Raw genomic sequence first — 20,714 nt, 5'->3', positions numbered from 1 at the left:
AAAATCGGCGAGAAATCGTTGTTTTGCATCGAAATATGCTGTTTTCTGTAAGAATTTTGATGATTTCGTGCAGAATTCTGCTGTTTTCTTGCAATTCAGCCGTTGAATCTTGGTAAAAAGTCATGATTTTGTAGATTTCGTGCTCTTCTTTGCGAATTCAAGCCAGAAAACAACGAAAATCGGCGAGAAATCGTCGTTTTGCATCGAAAAATGCGGTTTTCTGTAAGAATTTTGATGATTTCGTGCAGAATTCTGCTGTTTTCTTGCAATTCAGCCGTTGAATCTTGGTAAAAAGTCATGATTTTGTAGATTCCGTGCTCTTCTTTGCGAATTCAAGATATAAAACAACGAAAATCAGCGAGAAATCGTCGTTTTCCATCGAAATATGCGGTTTTCTCTAAGAATTTTGATGATTTCGTGCAGAATTCTGCTGTTTTCTTGCAATTCAGCCGTTGAATCTTGGTAAAAAGTAATGATTTTGTAGATTTCGTGCTCTTCTTTGCGAATTCAAGCCAGAAAACAACGAAAATCGGCGAGAAATCGTCGTTTTGCATCGAAATATGCGGTTTTCTCTAAGAATTTTGACGATTTCGTGCAGAATTCTGCTGTTTTCTTGCAATTCAGCCGTTGAATCTTGGTAAAAAGTCATGATTTTGTAGATTTTGTGCTCTTCTTTGCGAATTCAAGATAGAAAACAACGAAAATCAGCGAGAAATCGTCGTTTTGCATCGAAATATGCGGTTTTCTCTAAGAATTTTGATGATTTCGTGCAGAATTCTGCTGTTTTCTTGCAATTCAGCCGTTGAATCTTGGTAAAAAGTCATGATTTTGTAGATTCCGTGCTCTTCTTTGCAAATTCATGCTAGAAAACAACGAAAATCGGCGAGAAATCGTCGTTTTGCATCGAAATATGCGGTTTTCTGTAAGAATTTTGATGATTTCGTGCAGAATTCTGCTGTTTTCTTGCAATTCAGCCGTTGAATCTTGGTAAAAAGTCATGATTTTGTAGATTTCATGCTCTTCTTTGCGAATTCAAGCCAGAAAACAACGAAAATCGGCGAGAAATCGTCGCTTTGCATCGAAATATGCGGTTTTCTGTAACAATTTTGATGATTTCGTGCAGAATTCTGCTGTTTTCTTGCAATTCAGCCGTTGAATCTAGGTAAAAAGTCATGATTTTGTAGATTTCGTGCTCTTCTTGGCGAATTCAAGATAGAAAACAAAGAAAATCGGCGAGAAATCGTCGTTTTGCATCGAAATATGCGGTTTTCTCTAAGAATTTTGACGATTTCGTGCAGAATTCTGCTGTTTTCTTGCAATTCAGCCGTTGAATCTTGGTAAAAAGTAATGATTTTGTAGATTTAGTGCTCTTCTTTGCGAATTCAAGCCAGAAAACAACGAAAATCGGCGAGAAATCGTCGTTTTGCATCGAAATATGCGGTTTTCTCTAAGAATTTTGACGATTTCGTGCAGAATTCTGCTGTTTTCTTGCAATTCAGCCGTTGAATCTTGGTAAAAAGTCATGATTTTGTAGATTTTGTGCTCTTCTTTGCGAATTCAAGATAGAAAACAACGAAAATCAGCGAGAAATCGTCGTTTTGCATCGAAATATGCGGTTTTCTCTAAGAATTTTGATGATTTCGTGCAGAATTCTGCTGTTTTCTTGCAATTCAGCCGTTGAATCTTGGTAAAAAGTCATGATTTTGTAGATTTCATGCTCTTCTTTGCGAATTCAAGCCAGAAAACAACGAAAATCGGCGAGAAATCGTCGCTTTGCATCGAAATATGCGGTTTTCTGTAACAATTTTGATGATTTCGTGCAGAATTCTGCTGTTTTCTTGCAATTCAGCCGTTGAATCTTGGTAAAAAGTCATGATTTTGTAGATTTCGTGCTCTTCTTGGCGAATTCAAGATAGAAAACAAAGAAAATCGGCGAAAAATCGTCGTTTTGCATCGAAATATGCGGTTTTCTCTAAGAATTTTGACGATTTCGTGCAGAATTCTGCTGTTTTCTTGCAATTTCGTTGCAATTTTGCGATTTCGTGCAATTCAGCCGTTGAATCTTGGTAAAAAGTCATGATTTTGTAGATTTCGTGCTCTTCTTTGCGAATTCAAAATAGAAAACAACGAAAATCACCGAGAAAACGTCGTTTTGCATCGAAATATGCGGTTTTCTCTAAGAAATTTGATGATTTCGTGCAGAATTCTGCTGTTTTCTTGCAATTCAGCCGTTGAATTTTGGTAAAAAGTCATGATTTTGTAGATTTCGTGCTCTTCTTTGCGAATTCAAGCCAGAAAACAACGAAAATCGCCGAGAAATCGTCGTTTTGCATCGAAATATGCGGTTTTCTGTAAGAATTTTGATGATTTCGTGCAGAATTCTGCTGTTTTCTTGCAATTCAGCCGTTGAATCTTGGTAAAAAGTCATGATTTTGTAGATTTCGTGCTCTTCTTTGCGAATTCAAGCCAGAAAACAACGAAAATCGGCGAGAAATCGTCGTTTTGCATCGAAATATGCGGTTTTCTCTAAGAATTTTGATGATTTCGTGCAGAATTCTGCTGTTTTCTTGCAATTCAGCCGTTGAATCTTGGTAAAAAGTGATGATTTTGTAGATTTCCTGCTCTTCTTTGCGAATTCAAGCCAGAAAACAACGAAAATCGGCGAGAAATCGTCGTTTTGCATCGAAATATGCGGTTTTCTCTAAGAATTTTGACGATTTCGTGCAGAATTCTGCTGTTTACTTGCAATTCAGCCGTTGAATCTTGGTAAAAAGTCATGATTTTGTAGATTTCGTGCTCTTCTTTGCAAATTCAAGATAGAAAACAACGAAAATCAGCGAGAAAGCGTCGTTTTGCATCGAAATATGCGGTTTTCTCTAAGAATTTTGATGATTTCGTGCAGAATTCTGCTGTTTTCTTGCAATTCAGCAGTTGAATCTTGGTAAAAAGTCATGATTTTGTAGATTTCGTGCTCTTCTTTGCAAATTCATGCCAGAAAACAACGAAAATCGCCGAGAAATCGTCGTTTTGCATCGAAATATGCGGTTTTCTGTAAGAATTTTGATGATTTCGTGCAGAATTCTGCTGTTTTCTTGCAATTCAGCCGTAGAATCTTGGTAAAAAGTGATGATTTTGTAGATTTCGTGCTCTTCTTTGCGAATTCAAGCCAGAAAACAACGAAAATCGGCGAAAAATCGTTGTTTTGCATCGAAATATGCGGTTTTCTGTAACAATTTTGATGATTTCGTGCAGAATTCTGCTGTTTTCTTGCAATTCAGCCGTTGAATCTTGGTAAAAAGTCATGATTTTGTAGATTTCGTGCTCTTCTTTGCGAATTCAAGCCAGAAAACAACGAAAATCGGCGAGAAATCGTCGTTTTGCATCGAAATATGCGATTTTCTGTAAGAATTTTGATGATTTCGTGCAGAATTCTGCTGTTATCTTGCAATTCAGCCGTTGAATCTTGGTAAAAAGTCATGATTTTGTAGATTTCGTGCTCTTCTTTGCGAATTCAAGCCAGAAAACAACGAAAATCGGCGAGAAATAATCGTTTTGCATCGAAATATGCGGTTTTCTGTAAGAATTTTGATGATTTCGTGCAGAATTCTGCTGTTTTCTTGCAATTCAGCCGTTGAATCTTGGTAAAAAGTCATGATTTTGTAGATTTCGTGCTCTTCTTTGCGAATTCAAGCCAGAAAACAACGAAAATCGGCGAGAAATCGTCGTTTTGCATCGAAATATGCGGTTTTCTGTAAGAATTTTGATGATTTCGTGCAGAATTCTGCTGTTATCTTGCAATTCAGCCGTTGAATCTTGGTAAAAAGTCATGATTTTGTAGATTTCGTGCTCTTTTTTGCGAATTCAAGCCAGAAAACCACAAAAATCGGCGAGAAATCGTCGTTTTGCATCGAAATATGCAGTTTTCTCTATGAATTTTGACGATTTCGTGCAGAATTCTGCTGTTTTCTTGCAATTCAGCCGTTGAATCTTGGTAAAAAGTCATGATTTTGTAGATTTCGTGCTCTTCTTGGCGAATTCAAGATAGAAAACAACGAAAATTGGCGAGAAATCGTTGTTTTGCATCGAAATATGCAGTTTTCTCTAAGAATTTTGATGATTTCGTGCAGAATTCTGCTGTTTTCTTGCAATTCAGCCGTTGAATCTTGGTAAAAAGTCATGATTTTGTAGATTTCGTGCTCTTCTTTGCGAATTCAAGCCAGAAAACAACGAAAATCGGCGAGAAATCGTCGTTTTGCATCGAAATATGCGGTTTTCTGTAAGAATTTTGATGATTTCGTGCAGAATTCTGCTGTTTTCTTGCAATTCAGCAATAGAATCTTGGTAAAAAGTGATGATTTTGTAGATTTCGTGCTCTTCTTTGCGAATTCAAGGCAAAAAACAACGAAAATCGGCAAGAAATCGTTGTTTTGCATCGAAATATGCGGTTTTCTGTAAGAATTTTGATGATTTCGTGCAGAATTTTGCTGTTTTCTTGCAATTCAGCCGTTGAATCTTGGTAAAAAGTCATGATTTTGTAGATTTCGTGCTCTTCTTTGCGAATTCAAGCCAGAAAACAACGAAAATCGGCGAGAAATCGTCGTTTTGCATCGAAAAATGCGGTTTTCTGTAAGAATTTTGATGATTTTGTGCAGAATTTTGCTGTTTTCTTGCAATTCAGCCGTTGAATCTTGGTAAAAAGTCATGATTTTGTAGATTTCGTGCTCTTCTTTGCGAATTCAAGCCAGAAAACAACGAAAATCGGCGAGAAATCGTCGTTTTGCATAGAAATATGCGGTTTTCTCTAAGAATTTTGACGATTTCGTGCAGAATTCTGCTGTTTACTTGCAATTCAGCCGTTGAATCTTGGTAAAAAGTTATGCTTTTGTAGATTTCGTGCTCTTCTTTGCGAATTCAAGATAGAAAACAACGAAAATCAGCGAGAAATCGTCGTTTTGCATGGAAATATGCGGTTTTCTCTAAGAATTTTGATGATTTCGTGCAGAATTCTGCTGTTTTCTTGCAATTCAGCCGTTGAATCTTGGTAAAAAGTCATGATATTGTAGATTTCGTGCTCTTCTTTGCGAATTCAAGCCAGAAAACAACGAAAATCGGCGAGAAATCGTCGTTTTGCATCGAAATATGCGGTTTTCTCTAAGAATTTTGATGATTTCGTGCAGAATTCTGCTGTTTTCTTGCAATTCAGCCGTTGAATCTTGGTAAAAAGTCATGATATTGTAGATTTCGTGCTCTTCTTTGCGAATTCAAGCCAGAAAACAACGAAAATCGGCGAGAAATCGTCGTTTTGCATCGAAATATGCGGTTTTCTGTAAGAATTTTGATGATTTCGTTCAGAATTCTGCTGTTTTCTTGCAATTCAGCCGTTGAATCTTGGTAAAAAGTCATGATTTTGTAGATTTCGTGCTCTTCTTTGCGAATTCAAGCCAGAAAACAACGAAAATCGGCGAGAAATCGTTGTTTTGCATCGAAATATGCAGTTTTCTCTAAGAATTTTGATGATTTCGTGCAGAATTCTGCTGTTTCCTTGCAATTCACCCGTTGAATCTTGGTAAAAAGTCATGATTTTGTAGATTTCGTGCTCTTCTTTGCGAATTCAAACCAGAAAACAACGAAAATCGGCGAGAAATCGTCGTTTTGCATCGAAATATGCGGTTTTCTGTAAGAATTTTGATGATTTCGTGCAGAATTCTGCTGTTTTCTTGCAATTCAGCCGTAGAATCTTGGTAAAAAGTGATGATTTTGTAGATTTCGTGCTCTTCTTTGCGAATTCAAGCCAGAAAACAACGAAAATCGGCGAGAAATCGTTGTTATGCGTCGAAATATGCGGTTTTCTGTAAGAATTTTGACGATTTCGTGCAGAATTCTGCTGTTTTCTTGCAATTCAGCCGTAGAATCTTGGTAAAAAGTGATGATTTTGTAGATTTCGTGCTCTTCTTTGCGAATTCAAGCCAGAAAACAACGAAAATCGGCGAGAAATCGTCGTTTTGCATCGAAATATGCGGTTTTCTGTAAGAATTTTGATGATTTCGTGCAGAATTCTGCTGTTTTCTTGCAATTCAGCCGTAGAATCTTGGTAAAAAGTGATGATTTTGTAGATTTCGTGCTCTTCTTTGCGAATTCAAGCCAGAAAACAACGAAAATCGGCGAGAAATCGTTGTTTTGCATCGAAATATGCGGTTTTCTGTAAGAATTTTGATGATTTCGTGCAGAATTCTGCTGTTTTCTTGCAATTCAGCCGTTGAATCTTTTTAAAAAGTTATGATTTTGTAGATTTCGTGCTCTTCTTTGCGAATTTAAGCCAGAAAACAACGAAAATCGGCGAGAAATCGTCGTTTTGCATCGAAAAATGCGGTTTTCTGTAAGAATTTTGATGATTTCGTGCAGAATTCTGCTGTTTTCTTGCATTCAGCCGTTGAATCTTGGTAAAAAGTCTTGATTTTGTAGATTTCGTGCTCTTCTTTGCGAATTCAAGCCAGAAAACAACGAAAATCGGCGAGAAATCGTCGTTTTGCATCAAAATATGCGGTTTTCTCTAAGAATTTTGATGATTTCGTGCAGAATTCTGCTGTTTTCTTGCAATTCAGCCGTTGAATCTTGGTAAAAATTGATGATTTTGTAGATTTCGTGGTGCTCTTCTTTGCGAATTCAAGCCAGAAAACAACGAAAATCGGCGAGAAATAGTCGTTTTGCATCGAAATATGCGGTTTTCTCTAAGAATTTTGATGATTTCGTGCAGAATTCTGCTGTTTTCTTGCAATTCAGCCGTTGAATCTTGGTAAAAAGTCATGATTTTGTAGATTTCGTGCTCTTCTTTGCAAATTCATGCCAGAAAACAACGAAAATCGGCGAGAAATAGTCGTTTTGCATCGAAATATGCGGTTTTCTGTAAGAATTTTGATGATTTCGTGCAGAATTCTGCTGTTTTCTTGCAATTCAGCCGTAGAATCTTGGTAAAAAGTGATGATTTTGTAGATTTCGTGCTCTTCTTTGCAAATTCAAGCCAGAAAACAACGAAAATCGGCGAGAAATCGTTGTTATGCGTCGAAATATGCGGTTTTCTGTAAAAATTTTGATGATTTCGTGCAGAATTCTGCTGTTTTCTTGCAATTCAGCCGTAGAGTCTTGGTAAAAAGTGATGATTTTGTAGATTTCGTGCTCTTCTTTGCGAATTCAAGCCAGAAAACAACGAAAATCGGCGAGAAATAATCGTTTTGCATCGAAATATGCGGTTTTCTGTAAGAATTTTGATGATTTTGTGCAAAATTCTGCTGTTTTCTTGCAATTCAGCCGTTGGATCTTTTTAAAAAGTTATGATTTTGTAGATTTCGTGCTCTTCTTTGCGAATTCAAGCCAGTAAACAACGAAAATCGGCGAGAAATCGTCGTTTTGCATCGAAAAATGCGGTTTTCTGTAAGAATTTTGATGATTTCGTGCAGAATTCTGCTGTTTTCTTGCATTCAGCCGTTGAATCTTGGTAAAAAGTCTTGATTTTGTAGATTTCGTGCTCTTCTTTGCGAATTCAAGCCAGAAAACAACGAAAATCGGCGAGAAATCGTCGTTTTGCATCAAAATATGCGGTTTTCTCTAAGAATTTTGATGATTTCGTGCAGAATTCTGCTGTTTTCTTGCAATTCAGCCGTTGAATCTTGGTAAAAATTGATGATTTTGTAGATTTCGTGGTGCTCTTCTTTGCGAATTCAAGCCAGAAAACAACGAAAATCGGCGAGAAATCGTCGTTTTGCATCGAAATATGCGGTTTTCTCTAAGAATTTTGATGATTTCGTGCAGAATTCTGCTGTTTTCTTGCAATTCAGCCGTTGAATCTTGGTAAAAAGTCATGATTTTGTAGATTTCGTGCTCTTCTTTGCAAATTCATGCCAGAAAACAACGAAAATCGGCGAGAAATCGTCGTTTTGCATCGAAAAATGCGGTTTTCTGTAAGAATTTTGATGATTTCGTGCAGAATTCTGCTGTTTTCTTGCAATTCAGCCGTAGAATCTTGGTAAAAAGTGATGATTTTGTAGATTTCGTGCTCTTCTTTGCGAATTCAAGCCAGAAAACAACGAAAATCGGCGAGAAATCGTTGTTATGCGTCGAAATATGCGGTTTTCTGTAAAAATTTTGATGATTTCGTGCAGAATTCTGCTGTTTTCTTGCAATTCAGCCGTAGAATCTTGGTAAAAAGTGATGATTTTGTAGATTTCGTGCTCTTCTTTGCGAATTCAAGCCAGAAAACAACGAAAATCGGCGAGAAATAATCGTTTTGCATCGAAATATGCGGTTTTCTGTAAGAATTTTGATGATTTTGTGCAAAATTCTGCTGTTTTCTTGCAATTCAGCCGTTGGATCTTGGAAAAAAGTCATGATTTCGTAGATTTCGTGCTCTTCTTTGCGAATTCAAGCCAGAAAACCACGAAAATCGGCGAGAAATCGTCGTTTTGCATCGAAATATGCGGTTTTCTCTAAGAATTTTGATGATTTCGTGCAGAATTCTGCTGTTTTCTTGCAATTCAGCCGTTGAATCTTGGTAAAAAGTGATGATTTTGTAGATTTCGTGCTCTTCTTTGCGAATTCAAGCCAGAAAACCACGAAAATCGGCGAGAAATCGTCGTTTTGCATCGAAATATGCGGTTTTCTGTAAGAATTTTGATGATTTCGTGCAGAATTCTGCTGTTTTCTTGCAATTCAGCCGTAGAATCTTGGTAAAAAGTGATGATTTTGTAGATTTCGTGCTCTTCTTTGCGAATTCAAGCCAGAAAACAACGAAAATCGGCGAGAAATCGTTGTTATGCGTCGAAATATGCGGTTTTCTGTAAGAATTTTGACGATTTCGTGCAGAATTCTGCTGTTTTCTTGCAATTCAGCCGTAGAATCTTGGTAAAAAGTGATGATTTTGTAGATTTCGTGCTCTTCTTTGCGAATTCAAGCCAGAAAACCACGAAAATCGGCGAGAAATCGTCGTTTTGCATCGAAATATGCGGTTTTCTGTAAGAATTTTGATGATTTCGTGCAGAATACTGCTGTTTTCTTGCAATTCAGCCGTAGAATCTTGGTAAAAAGTGATGATTTTGTAGATTTCGTGCTCTTCTTTGCGAATTCAAGCCAGAAAACAACGAAAATCGGCGAGAAATCGTTGTTATGCGTCGAAATATGCGGTTTTCTGTAAGAATTTTGACGATTTCGTGCAGAATTCTGCTGTTTTCTTGCAATTCAGCCGTAGAATCTTGGTAAAAAGTGATGATTTTGTAGATTTCGTGCTCTTCTTTGCGAATTCAAGCCAGAAAACAACGAAAATCGGCGAGAAATCGTCGTTTTGCATCGAAATATGCGGTTTTCTGTAAGAATTTTGATGATTTCGTGCAGAATTCTGCTGTTTTCTTGCAATTCAGCCGTTGAATCTTGGTAAAAAGTCATGATTTTGTAGATTTCATGCTCTTCTTTGCGAATTCAAGCCAGAAAACAACGAAAATCGGCGAGAAATCGTCGCTTTGCATCGAAATATGCGGTTTTCTGTAAGAATTTTGATGACTTCGTGCAGAATTCTGCTGTTTTCTTGCAATTCAGCCGTTGAATCTAGGTAAAAAGTCATGATTTTGTAGATTTTGTGCTCTTCTTGGCGAATTCAAGATAGAAAACAAAGAAAATCGGCGAGAAATCGTCGTTTTGCATCGAAATATGCGGTTTTCTGTAAGAATTTTGATGATTTTGTGCAAAATTCTGCTGTTTTCTTGCAATTCAGCCGTTGGATCTTGGAAAAAAGTCATGATTTTGTAGATTTCGTGCTCTTCTTTGCGAATTCAAGCCAGAAAACAACGAAAATCGGCGAGAAATCGTCGTTTTGCATCGAAATATGCGGTTTTCTGTAAGAATTTTGATGATTTCGTGCAGAATTCTGCTGTTTTCTTGCAATTCAGCAATAGTATCTTGGTAAAAAGTGATGATTTTGTAGATTTCGTGCTCTTCTTTGCGAATTCAAGGCAAAAAACAACGAAAATCGGCAAGAAATCGTTGTTTTGCATCGAAATATGCGGTTTTCTGTAAGAATTTTGATGATTTCGTGCAGAATTTTGCTGTTTTCTTGCAATTCAGCCGTTGAATCTTGGTAAAAAGTCATGATTTTGTAGATTTCGTGCTCTTCTTTGCGAATTCAAGCCAGAAAACAACGAAAATCGGCGAGAAATCGTCGTTTTGCATCGAAAAATGCGGTTTTCTGTAAGAATTTTGATGATTTTGTGCAGAATTTTGCTGTTTTCTTGCAATTCAGCCGTTGAATCTTGGTAAAAAGTCATGATTTTGTAGATTTCGTGCTCTTCTTTGCGAATTCAAGCCAGAAAACAACGAAAATCGGCGAGAAATCGTCGTTTTGCATCGAAATATGCGGTTTTCTCTAAGAATTTTGACGATTTCGTGCAGAATTCTGCTGTTTACTTGCAATTCAGCCGTTGAATCTTGGTAAAAAGTCATGCTTTTGTAGATTTCGTGCTCTTCTTTGCGAATTCAAGATAGAAAACAACGAAAATCAGCGAGAAATCGTCGTTTTGCATCGAAATATGCGGTTTTCTCTAAGAATTTTGATGATTTCGTGCAGAATTCTGCTGTTTTCTTGCAATTCAGCCGTTGAATCTTGGTAAAAAGTCATGATTTTGTAGATTTCGTGCTCTTCTTTGCGAATTCAAGCCAGAAAACAACGAAAATCGGCGAGAAATCGTCGTTTTGCATCGAAATATGCGGTTTTCTGTAAGAATTTTGATGATTTCGTTCAGAATTCTGCTGTTTTCTTGCAATTCAGCCGTTGAATCTTGGTAAAAAGTCATGATTTTGTAGATTTCGTGCTTTTCTTTGCGAATTCAAGCCAGAAAACAACGAAAATCGGCAAGAAATCGTCGTTTTGCATCGAAATATGCGGTTTTCTCTAAGAATTTTGATGATTTCGTGCAGAATTCTGCTGTTTTCTTGCAATTCAGCCGTTGAATCTTGGTAAAAAGTGATGATTTTGTAGATTTCGTGCTCTTCTTTGCGAATTCAAGCCAGAAAACCACGAAAATCGGCGAGAAATCGTCGTTTTGCATCGAAATATGCGGTTTTCTGTAAGAATTTTGATGATTTCGTGCAGAATTCTGCTGTTTTCTTGCAATTCAGCCGTAGAATCTTGGTAAAAAGTGATGATTTTGTAGATTTCGTGCTCTTCTTTGCGAATTCAAGCCAGAAAACAACGAAAATCGGCGAGAAATAGTTGTTATGCGTCGAAATATGCGGTTTTCTGTAAGAATTTTGACGATTTCGTGCAGAATTCTGCTGTTTTCTTGCAATTCAGCCGTAGAATCTTGGTAAAAAGTGATGATTTTGTAAATTTCGTGCTCTTCTTTGCGAATTCAAGCCAGAAAACCACGAAAATCGGCGAGAAATCGTCGTTTTGCATCGAAATATGCGGTTTTCTGTAAGAATTTTGATGATTTCGTGCAGAATTCTGCTGTTTTCTTGCAATTCAGCCGTAGAATCTTGGTAAAAAGTGATGATTTTGTAGATTTCGTGCTCTTCTTTGCGAATTCAAGCCAGAAAACAACGAAAATCGGCGAGAAATCGTTGTTATGCGTCGAAATATGCGGTTTTCTGTAAGAATTTTGACGATTTCGTGCAGAATTCTGCTGTTTTCTTGCAATTCAGCCGTAGAATCTTGGTAAAAAGTGATGATTTTGTAGATTTCGTGCTCTTCTTTGCGAATTCAAGCCAGAAAACAACGAAAATCGGCGAGAAATCGTCGTTTTGCATCGAAATATGCGGTTTTCTGTAAGAATTTTGATGATTTCGTGCAGAATTCTGCTGTTTTCTTGCAATTCAGCCGTTGAATCTTGGTAAAAAGTCATGATTTTGTAGATTTCATGCTCTTCTTTGCGAATTCAAGCCAGAAAACAACGAAAATCGGCGAGAAATCGTCGCTTTGCATCGAAATATGCGGTTTTCTGTAAGAATTTTGATGACTTCGTGCAGAATTCTGCTGTTTTCTTGCAATTCAGCCGTTGAATCTAGGTAAAAAGTCATGATTTTGTAGATTTTGTGCTCTTCTTGGCGAATTCAAGATAGAAAACAAAGAAAATCGGCGAGAAATCGTCGTTTTGCATCGAAATATGCGGTTTTCTGTAAGAATTTTGATGATTTTGTGCAAAATTCTGCTGTTTTCTTGCAATTCAGCCGTTGGATCTTGGAAAAAAGTCATGATTTTGTAGATTTCGTGCTCTTCTTTGCGAATTCAAGCCAGAAAACAACGAAAATCGGCGAGAAATCGTCGTTTTGCATCGAAATATGCGGTTTTCTGTAAGAATTTTGATGATTTCGTGCAGAATTCTGCTGTTTTCTTGCAATTCAGCCGTTGAATCTTGGTAAAAAGTCATGATTTTGTAGATTTCGTGCTCTTCTTTGCGAATTCAAGCCAGAAAACAACGAAAATCGGCGAGAAATCGTCGTTTTGCATCGAAAAATGCGGTTTTCTGTAAGAATTTTGATGATTTTGTGCAGAATTTTGCTGTTTTCTTGCAATTCAGCCGTTGAATCTTGGTAAAAAGTCATGATTTTGTAGATTTCGTGCTCTTCTTTGCGAATTCAAGCCAGAAAACAACGAAAATCGGCGAGAAATCGTCGTTTTGCATCGAAATATGCGGTTTTCTCTAAGAATTTTGACGATTTCGTGCAGAATTCTGCTGTTTACTTGCAATTCAGCCGTTGAATCTTGGTAAAAAGTCATGCTTTTGTAGATTTCGTGCTCTTCTTTGCGAATTCAAGATAGAAAACAACGAAAATCAGCGAGAAATCGTCGTTTTGCATCGAAATATGCGGTTTTCTCTAAGAATTTTGATGATTTCGTGCAGAATTCTGCTGTTTTCTTGCAATTCAGCCGTTGAATCTTGGTAAAAAGTCATGATTTTGTAGATTTCGTGCTCTTCTTTGCGAATTCAAGCCAGAAAACAACGAAAATCGGCGAGAAATCGTCGTTTTGCATCGAAATATGCGGTTTTCTGTAAGAATTTTGATGATTTCGTTCAGAATTCTGCTGTTTTCTTGCAATTCAGCCGTTGAATCTTGGTAAAAAGTCATGATTTTGTAGATTTCGTGCTTTTCTTTGCGAATTCAAGCCAGAAAACAACGAAAATCGGCGAGAAATCGTTGTTTTGCATCGAAATATGCAGTTTTCTCTAAGAATTTTGATGATTTCGTGCAGAATTCTGCTGTTTCCTTGCAATTCACCCGTTGAATCTTGGTAAAAAGTCATGATTTTGTAGATTTCGTGCTCTTCTTTGCGAATTCAAACCAGAAAACAACGAAAATCGGCGAGAAATCGTCGTTTTGCATCGAAATATGCGGTTTTCTGTAAGAATTTTGATGATTTCGTGCAGAATTCTGCTGTTTTCTTGCAATTCAGCCGTAGAATCTTGGTAAAAAGTGATGATTTTGTAGATTTCGTGCTCTTCTTTGCAAATTCAAGCCAGAAAACAACGAAAATCGGCGAGAAATCGTTGTTATGCGTCGAAATATGCGGTTTTCTGTAAGAATTTTGACGATTTCGTGCAGAATTCTGCTGTTTTCTTGCAATTCAGCCGTAGAATCTTGGTAAAAAGTGATGATTTTGTAGATTTCGTGCTCTTCTTTGCGAATTCAAGCCAGAAAACAACGAAAATCGGCGAGAAATCGTCGTTTTGCATCGAAATATGCGGTTTTCTGTAAGAATTTTGATGATTTCGTGCAGAATTCTGCTGTTTTCTTGCAATTCAGCCGTAGAATCTTGGTAAAAAGTGATGATTTTGTAGATTTCGTGCTCTTCTTTGCGAATTCAAGCCAGAAAACAACGAAAATCGGCGAGAAATCGTTGTTTTGCATCGAAATATGCGGTTTTCTGTAAGAATTTTGATGATTTCGTGCAGAATTCTGCTGTTTTCTTGCAATTCAGCGGTTGAATCTTTTTAAAAAGTTATGATTTTGTAGATTTCGTGCTCTTCTTTGCGAATTCAAGCCAGAAAACAACGAAAATCGGCGAGAAATCGTCGTTTTGCATCGAAAAATGCGGTTTTCTGTAAGAATTTTGATGATTTCGTGCAGAATTCTGCTGTTTTCTTGCATTCAGCCGTTGAATCTTGGTAAAAAGTCTTGATTTTGTAGATTTCGTGCTCTTCTTTGCGAATTCAAGCCAGAAAACAACGAAAATCGGCGAGAAATCGTCGTTTTGCATCAAAATATGCGGTTTTCTCTAAGAATTTTGATGATTTCGTGCAGAATTCTGCTGTTTTCTTGCAATTCAGCCGTTGAATCTTGGTAAAAATTGATGATTTTGTAGATTTCGTGCTCTTCTTTGCGAATTCAAGCCAGAAAACAACGAAAATCGGCGAGAAATCGTCGTTTTGCATCGAAATATGCGGTTTTCTCTAAGAATTTTGATGATTTCGTGCAGAATTCTGCTGTTTTCTTGCAATTCAGCCGTTGAATCTTGGTAAAAAGTCATGATTTTGTAGATTTCGTGCTCTTCTTTGCGAATTCAAAATAGAAAACAACGAAAATCACCGAGAAAACGTCGTTTTGCATCGAAATATGCGGTTTTCTCTAAGAAATTTGATGATTTCGTGCAGAATTCTGCTGTTTTCTTGCAATTCAGCCGTTGAATTTTGGTAAAAAGTCATGATTTTGTAGATTTCGTGCTCTTCTTTGCGAATTCAAGCCAGAAAACAACGAAAATCGCCGAGAAATCGTCGTTTTGCATCGAAATATGCGGTTTTCTGTAAGAATTTTGATGATTTCGTGCAGAATTCTGCTGTTTTCTTGCAATTCAGCCGTTGAATCTTGGTAAAAAGTCATGATTTTGTAGATTTCGTGCTCTTCTTTGCGAATTCAAGCCAGAAAACAACGAAAATCGGCGAGAAATCGTCGTTTTGCATCGAAATATGCGGTTTTCTCTAAGAATTTTGATGATTTCGTGCAGAATTCTGCTGTTTTCTTGCAATTCAGCCGTTGAATCTTGGTAAAAAGTCATGATTTTGTAGATTTCGTGCTCTTCTTTGCGAATTCAAGCCAGAAAACAACGAAAATCGGCGAGAAATCGTCGTTTTGCATCGAAAAATGCGGTTTTCTGTAAGAATTTTGATGATTTTGTGCAGAATTTTGCTGTTTTCTTGCAATTCAGCCGTTGAATCTTGGTAAAAAGTCATGATTTTGTAGATTTCGTGCTCTTCTTTGCGAATTCAAGCCAGAAAACAACGAAAATCGGCGAGAAATCGTCGTTTTGCATCGAAATATGCGGTTTTCTCTAAGAATTTTGACGATTTCGTGCAGAATTCTGCTGTTTACTTGCAATTCAGCCGTTGAATCTTGGTAAAAAGTCATGCTTTTGTAGATTTCGTGCTCTTCTTTGCGAATTCAAGCCAGAAAACAACGAAAATCGGCGAGAAATCGTCGCTTTGCATCGAAATATGCGGTTTTCTGTAAGAATTTTGATGACTTCGTGCAGAATTCTGCTGTTTTCTTGCAATTCAGCCGTTGAATCTAGGTAAAAAGTCATGATTTTGTAGATTTTGTGCTCTTCTTGGCGAATTCAAGATAGAAAACAAAGAAAATCGGCGAGAAATCGTCGTTTTGCATCGAAATATGCGGTTTTCTGTAAGAATTTTGATGATTTTGTGCAAAATTCTGCTGTTTTCTTGCAATTCAGCCGTTGGATCTTGGAAAAAAGTCATGATTTTGTAGATTTCGTGCTCTTCTTTGCGAATTCAAGCCAGAAAACAACGAAAATCGGCGAGAAATCGTCGTTTTGCATCGAAATATGCGGTTTTCTGTAAGAATTTTGATGATTTCGTGCAGAATTCTGCTGTTTTCTTGCAATTCAGCAATAGTATCTTGGTAAAAAGTGATGATTTTGTAGATTTCGTGCTCTTCTTTGCGAATTCAAGGCAAAAAACAACGAAAATCGGCAAGAAATCGTTGTTTTGCATCGAAATATGCGGTTTTCTGTAAGAATTTTGATGATTTCGTGCAGAATTTTGCTGTTTTCTTGCAATTCAGCCGTTGAATCTTGGTAAAAAGTCATGATTTTGTAGATTTCGTGCTCTTCTTTGCGAATTCAAGCCAGAAAACAACGAAAATCGGCGAGAAATCGTCGTTTTGCATCGAAAAATGCGGTTTTCTGTAAGAATTTTGATGATTTTGTGCAGAATTTTGCTGTTTTCTTGCAATTCAGCCGTTGAATCTTGGTAAAAAGTCATGATTTTGTAGATTTCGTGCTCTTCTTTGCGAATTCAAGCCAGAAAACAACGAAAATCGGCGAGAAATCGTCGTTTTGCATCGAAATATGCGGTTTTCTCTAAGAATTTTGACGATTTCGTGCAGAATTCTGCTGTTTACTTGCAATTCAGCCGTTGAATCTTGGTAAAAAGTCATGCTTTTGTAGATTTCGTGCTCTTCTTTGCGAATTCAAGATAGAAAACAACGAAAATCAGCGAGAAATCGTCGTTTTGCATCGAAATATGCGGTTTTCTCTAAGAATTTTGATGATTTCGTGCAGAATTCTGCTGTTTTCTTGCAATTCAGCCGTTGAATCTTGGTAAAAAGTCATGATTTTGTAGATTTCGTGCTCTTCTTTGCGAATTCAAGCCAGAAAACAACGAAAATCGGCGAGAAATCGTCGTTTTGCATCGAAATATGCGGTTTTCTGTAAGAATTTTGATGATTTCGTTCAGAATTCTGCTGTTTTCTTGCAATTCAGCCGTTGAATCTTGGTAAAAAGTCATGATTTTGTAGATTTCGTGCTTTTCTTTGCGAATTCAAGCCAGAAAACAACGAAAATCGGCAAGAAATCGTCGTTTTGCATCGAAATATGCGGTTTTCTCTAAGAATTTTGATGATTTCGTGCAGAATTCTGCTGTTTTCTTGCAATTCAGCCGTTGAATCTTGGTAAAAAGTGATGATTTTGTAGATTTCGTGCTCTTCTTTGCGAATTCAAGCCAGAAAACCACGAAAATCGGCGAGAAATCGTCGTTTTGCATCGAAATATGCGGTTTTCTGTAAGAATTTTGATGATTTCGTGCAGAATTCTGCTGTTTTCTTGCAATTCAGCCGTAGAATCTTGGTAAAAAGTGATGATTTTGTAGATTTCGTGCTCTTCTTTGCGAATTCAAGCCAGAAAACAACGAAAATCGGCGAGAAATAGTTGTTATGCGTCGAAATATGCGGTTTTCTGTAAGAATTTTGACGATTTCGTGCAGAATTCTGCTGTTTTCTTGCAATTCAGCCGTAGAATCTTGGTAAAAAGTGATGATTTTGTAAATTTCGTGCTCTTCTTTGCGAATTCAAGCCAGAAAACCACGAAAATCGGCGAGAAATCGTCGTTTTGCATCGAAATATGCGGTTTTCTGTAAGAATTTTGATGATTTCGTGCAGAATTCTGCTGTTTTCTTGCAATTCAGCCGTAGAATCTTGGTAAAAAGTGATGATTTTGTAGATTTCGTGCTCTTCTTTGCGAATTCAAGCCAGAAAACAACGAAAATCGGCGAGAAATCGTTGTTATGCGTCGAAATATGCGGTTTTCTGTAAGAATTTTGACGATTTCGTGCAGAATTCTGCTGTTTTCTTGCAATTCAGCCGTAGAATCTTGGTAAAAAGTGATGATTTTGTAGATTTCGTGCTCTTCTTTGCGAATTCAAGCCAGAAAACAACGAAAATCGGCGAGAAATCGTCGTTTTGCATCGAAATATGCGGTTTTCTGTAAGAATTTTGATGATTTCGTGCAGAATTCTGCTGTTTTCTTGCAATTCAGCCGTTGAATCTTGGTAAAAAGTCATGATTTTGTAGATTTCATGCTCTTCTTTGCGAATTCAAGCCAGAAAACAACGAAAATCGGCGAGAAATCGTCGCTTTGCATCGAAATATGCGGTTTTCTGTAAGAATTTTGATGACTTCGTGCAGAATTCTGCTGTTTTCTTGCAATTCAGCCGTTGAATCTAGGTAAAAAGTCATGATTTTGTAGATTTTGTGCTCTTCTTGGCGAATTCAAGATAGAAAACAAAGAAAATCGGCGAGAAATCGTCGTTTTGCATCGAAATATGCGGTTTTCTGTAAGAATTTTGATGATTTTGTGCAAAATTCTGCTGTTTTCTTGCAATTCAGCCGTTGGATCTTGGAAAAAAGTCATGATTTTGTAGATTTCGTGCTCTTCTTTGCGAATTCAAGCCAGAAAACAACGAAAATCGGCGAGAAATCGTCGTTTTGCATCGAAATATGCGGTTTTCTGTAAGAATTTTGATGATTTCGTGCAGAATTCTGCTGTTTTCTTGCAATTCAGCAATAGAATCTTGGTAAAAAGTGATGATTTTGTAGATTTCGTGCTCTTCTTTGCGAATTCAAGGCAAAAAACAACGAAAATCGGCAAGAAATCGTTGTTTTGCATCGAAATATGCGGTTTTCTGTAAGAATTTTGATGATTTCGTGCAGAATTTTGCTGTTTTCTTGCAATTCAGCCGTTGAATCTTGGTAAAAAGTCATGATTTTGTAGATTTCGTGCTCTTCTTTGCGAATTCAAGCCAGAAAACAACGAAAATCGGCGAGAAATCGTCGTTTTGCATCGAAAAATGCGGTTTTCTGTAAGAATTTTGATGATTTTGTGCAGAATTTTGCTGTTTTCTTGCAATTCAGCCGTTGAATCTTGGTAAAAAGTCATGATTTTGTAGATTTCGTGCTCTTCTTTGCGAATTCAAGCCAGAAAACAACGAAAATCGGCGAGAAATCGTCGTTTTGCATCGAAATATGCGGTTTTCTCTAAGAATTTTGACGATTTCGTGCAGAATTCTGCTGTTTACTTGCAATTCAGCCGTTGAATCTTGGTAAAAAGTCATGCTTTTGTAGATTTCGTGCTCTTCTTTGCGAATTCAAGATAGAAAACAACGAAAATCAGCGAGAAATCGTCGTTTTGCATCGAAATATGCGGTTTTCTCTAAGAATTTTGATGATTTCGTGCAGAATTCTGCTGTTTTCTTGCAATTCAGCCGTTGAATCTTGGTAAAAAGTCATGATTTTGTAGATTTCGTGCTCTTCTTTGCGAATTCAAGCCAGAAAACAACGAAAATCGGCGAGAAATCGTCGTTTTGCATCGAAATATGCGGTTTTCTGTAAGAATTTTGATGATTTCGTTCAGAATTCTGCTGTTTTCTTGCAATTCAGCCGTTGAATCTTGGTAAAAAGTCATGATTTTGTAGATTTCGTGCTTTTCTTTGCGAATTCAAGCCAGAAAACAACGAAAATCGGCGAGAAATCGTTGTTTTGCATCGAAATATGCAGTTTTCTCTAAGAATTTTGATGATTTCGTGCAGAATTCTGCTGTTTCCTTGCAATTCACCCGTTGAATCTTGGTAAAAAGTCATGATTTTGTAGATTTCGTGCTCTTCTTTGCGAATTCAAACCAGAAAACAACGAAAATCGGCGAGAAATCGTCGTTTTGCATCGAAATATGCGGTTTTCTGTAAGAATTTTGATGATTTCGTGCAGAATTCTGCTGTTTTCTTGCAATTCAGCCGTAGAATCTTGGTAAAAAGTGATGATTTTGTAGATTTCGTGCTCTTCTTTGCAAATTCAAGCCAGAAAACAACGAAAATCGGCGAGAAATCGTTGTTATGCGTCGAAATATGCGGTTTTCTGTAAGAATTTTGACGATTTCGTGCAGAATTCTGCTGTTTTCTTGCAATTCAGCCGTAGAATCTTGGTAAAAAGTGATGATTTTGTAGATTTCGTGCTCTTCTTTGCGAATTCAAGCCAGAAAACAACGAAAATCGGCGAGAAATCGTCGTTTTGCATCGAAATATGCGGTTTTCTGTAAGAATTTTGATGATTTCGTGCAGAATTCTGCTGTTTTCTTGCAATTCAGCCGTAGAATCTTGGTAAAAAGTGATGATTTTGTAGATTTCGTGCTCTTCTTTGCGAATTCAAGCCAGAAAACAACGAAAATCGGCGAGAAATCGTTGTTTTGCATCGAAATATGCGGTTTTCTGTAAGAATTTTGATGATTTCGTGCAGAATTCTGCTGTTTTCTTGCAATTCAGCGGTTGAATCTTTTTAAAAAGTTATGATTTTGTAGATTTCGTGCTCTTCTTTGCGAATTCAAGCCAGAAAACAACGAAAATCGGCGAGAAATCGTCGTTTTGCATCGAAAAATGCGGTTTTCTGTAAGAATTTTGATGATTTCGTGCAGAATTCTGCTGTTTTCTTGCATTCAGCCGTTGAATCTTGGTAAAAAGTCTTGATTTTGTAGATTTCGTGCTCTTCTTTGCGAATTCAAGCCAGAAAACAACGAAAATCGGCGAGAAATCGTCGTTTTGCATCAAAATATGCGGTTTTCTCTAAGAATTTTGATGATTTCGTGCAGAATTCTGCTGTTTTCTTGCAATTCAGCCGTTGAATCTTGGTAAAAATTGATGATTTTGTAGATTTCGTGCTCTTCTTTGCGAATTCAAGCCAGAAAACAACGAAAATCGGCGAGAAATCGTCGTTTTGCATCGAAATATGCGGTTTTCTCTAAGAATTTTGATGATTTCGTGCAGAATTCTGCTGTTTTCTTGCAATTCAGCCGTTGAATCTTGGTAAAAAGTCATGATTTTGTAGATTTCGTGCTCTTCTTTGCGAATTCAAAATAGAAAACAACGAAAATCACCGAGAAAACGTCGTTTTGCATCGAA

Source organism: Gnatocerus cornutus, unplaced genomic scaffold, assembly GCF_029298725.1.
Source record: "Gnatocerus cornutus isolate USDA-ARS CGAHR unplaced genomic scaffold, icGnaCorn1.1 ctg00000043.1, whole genome shotgun sequence".
NCBI classification, from domain to species: domain Eukaryota; kingdom Metazoa; phylum Arthropoda; class Insecta; order Coleoptera; family Tenebrionidae; genus Gnatocerus; species Gnatocerus cornutus.
Note: the sequence above shows the minus strand (reverse complement) of the source record.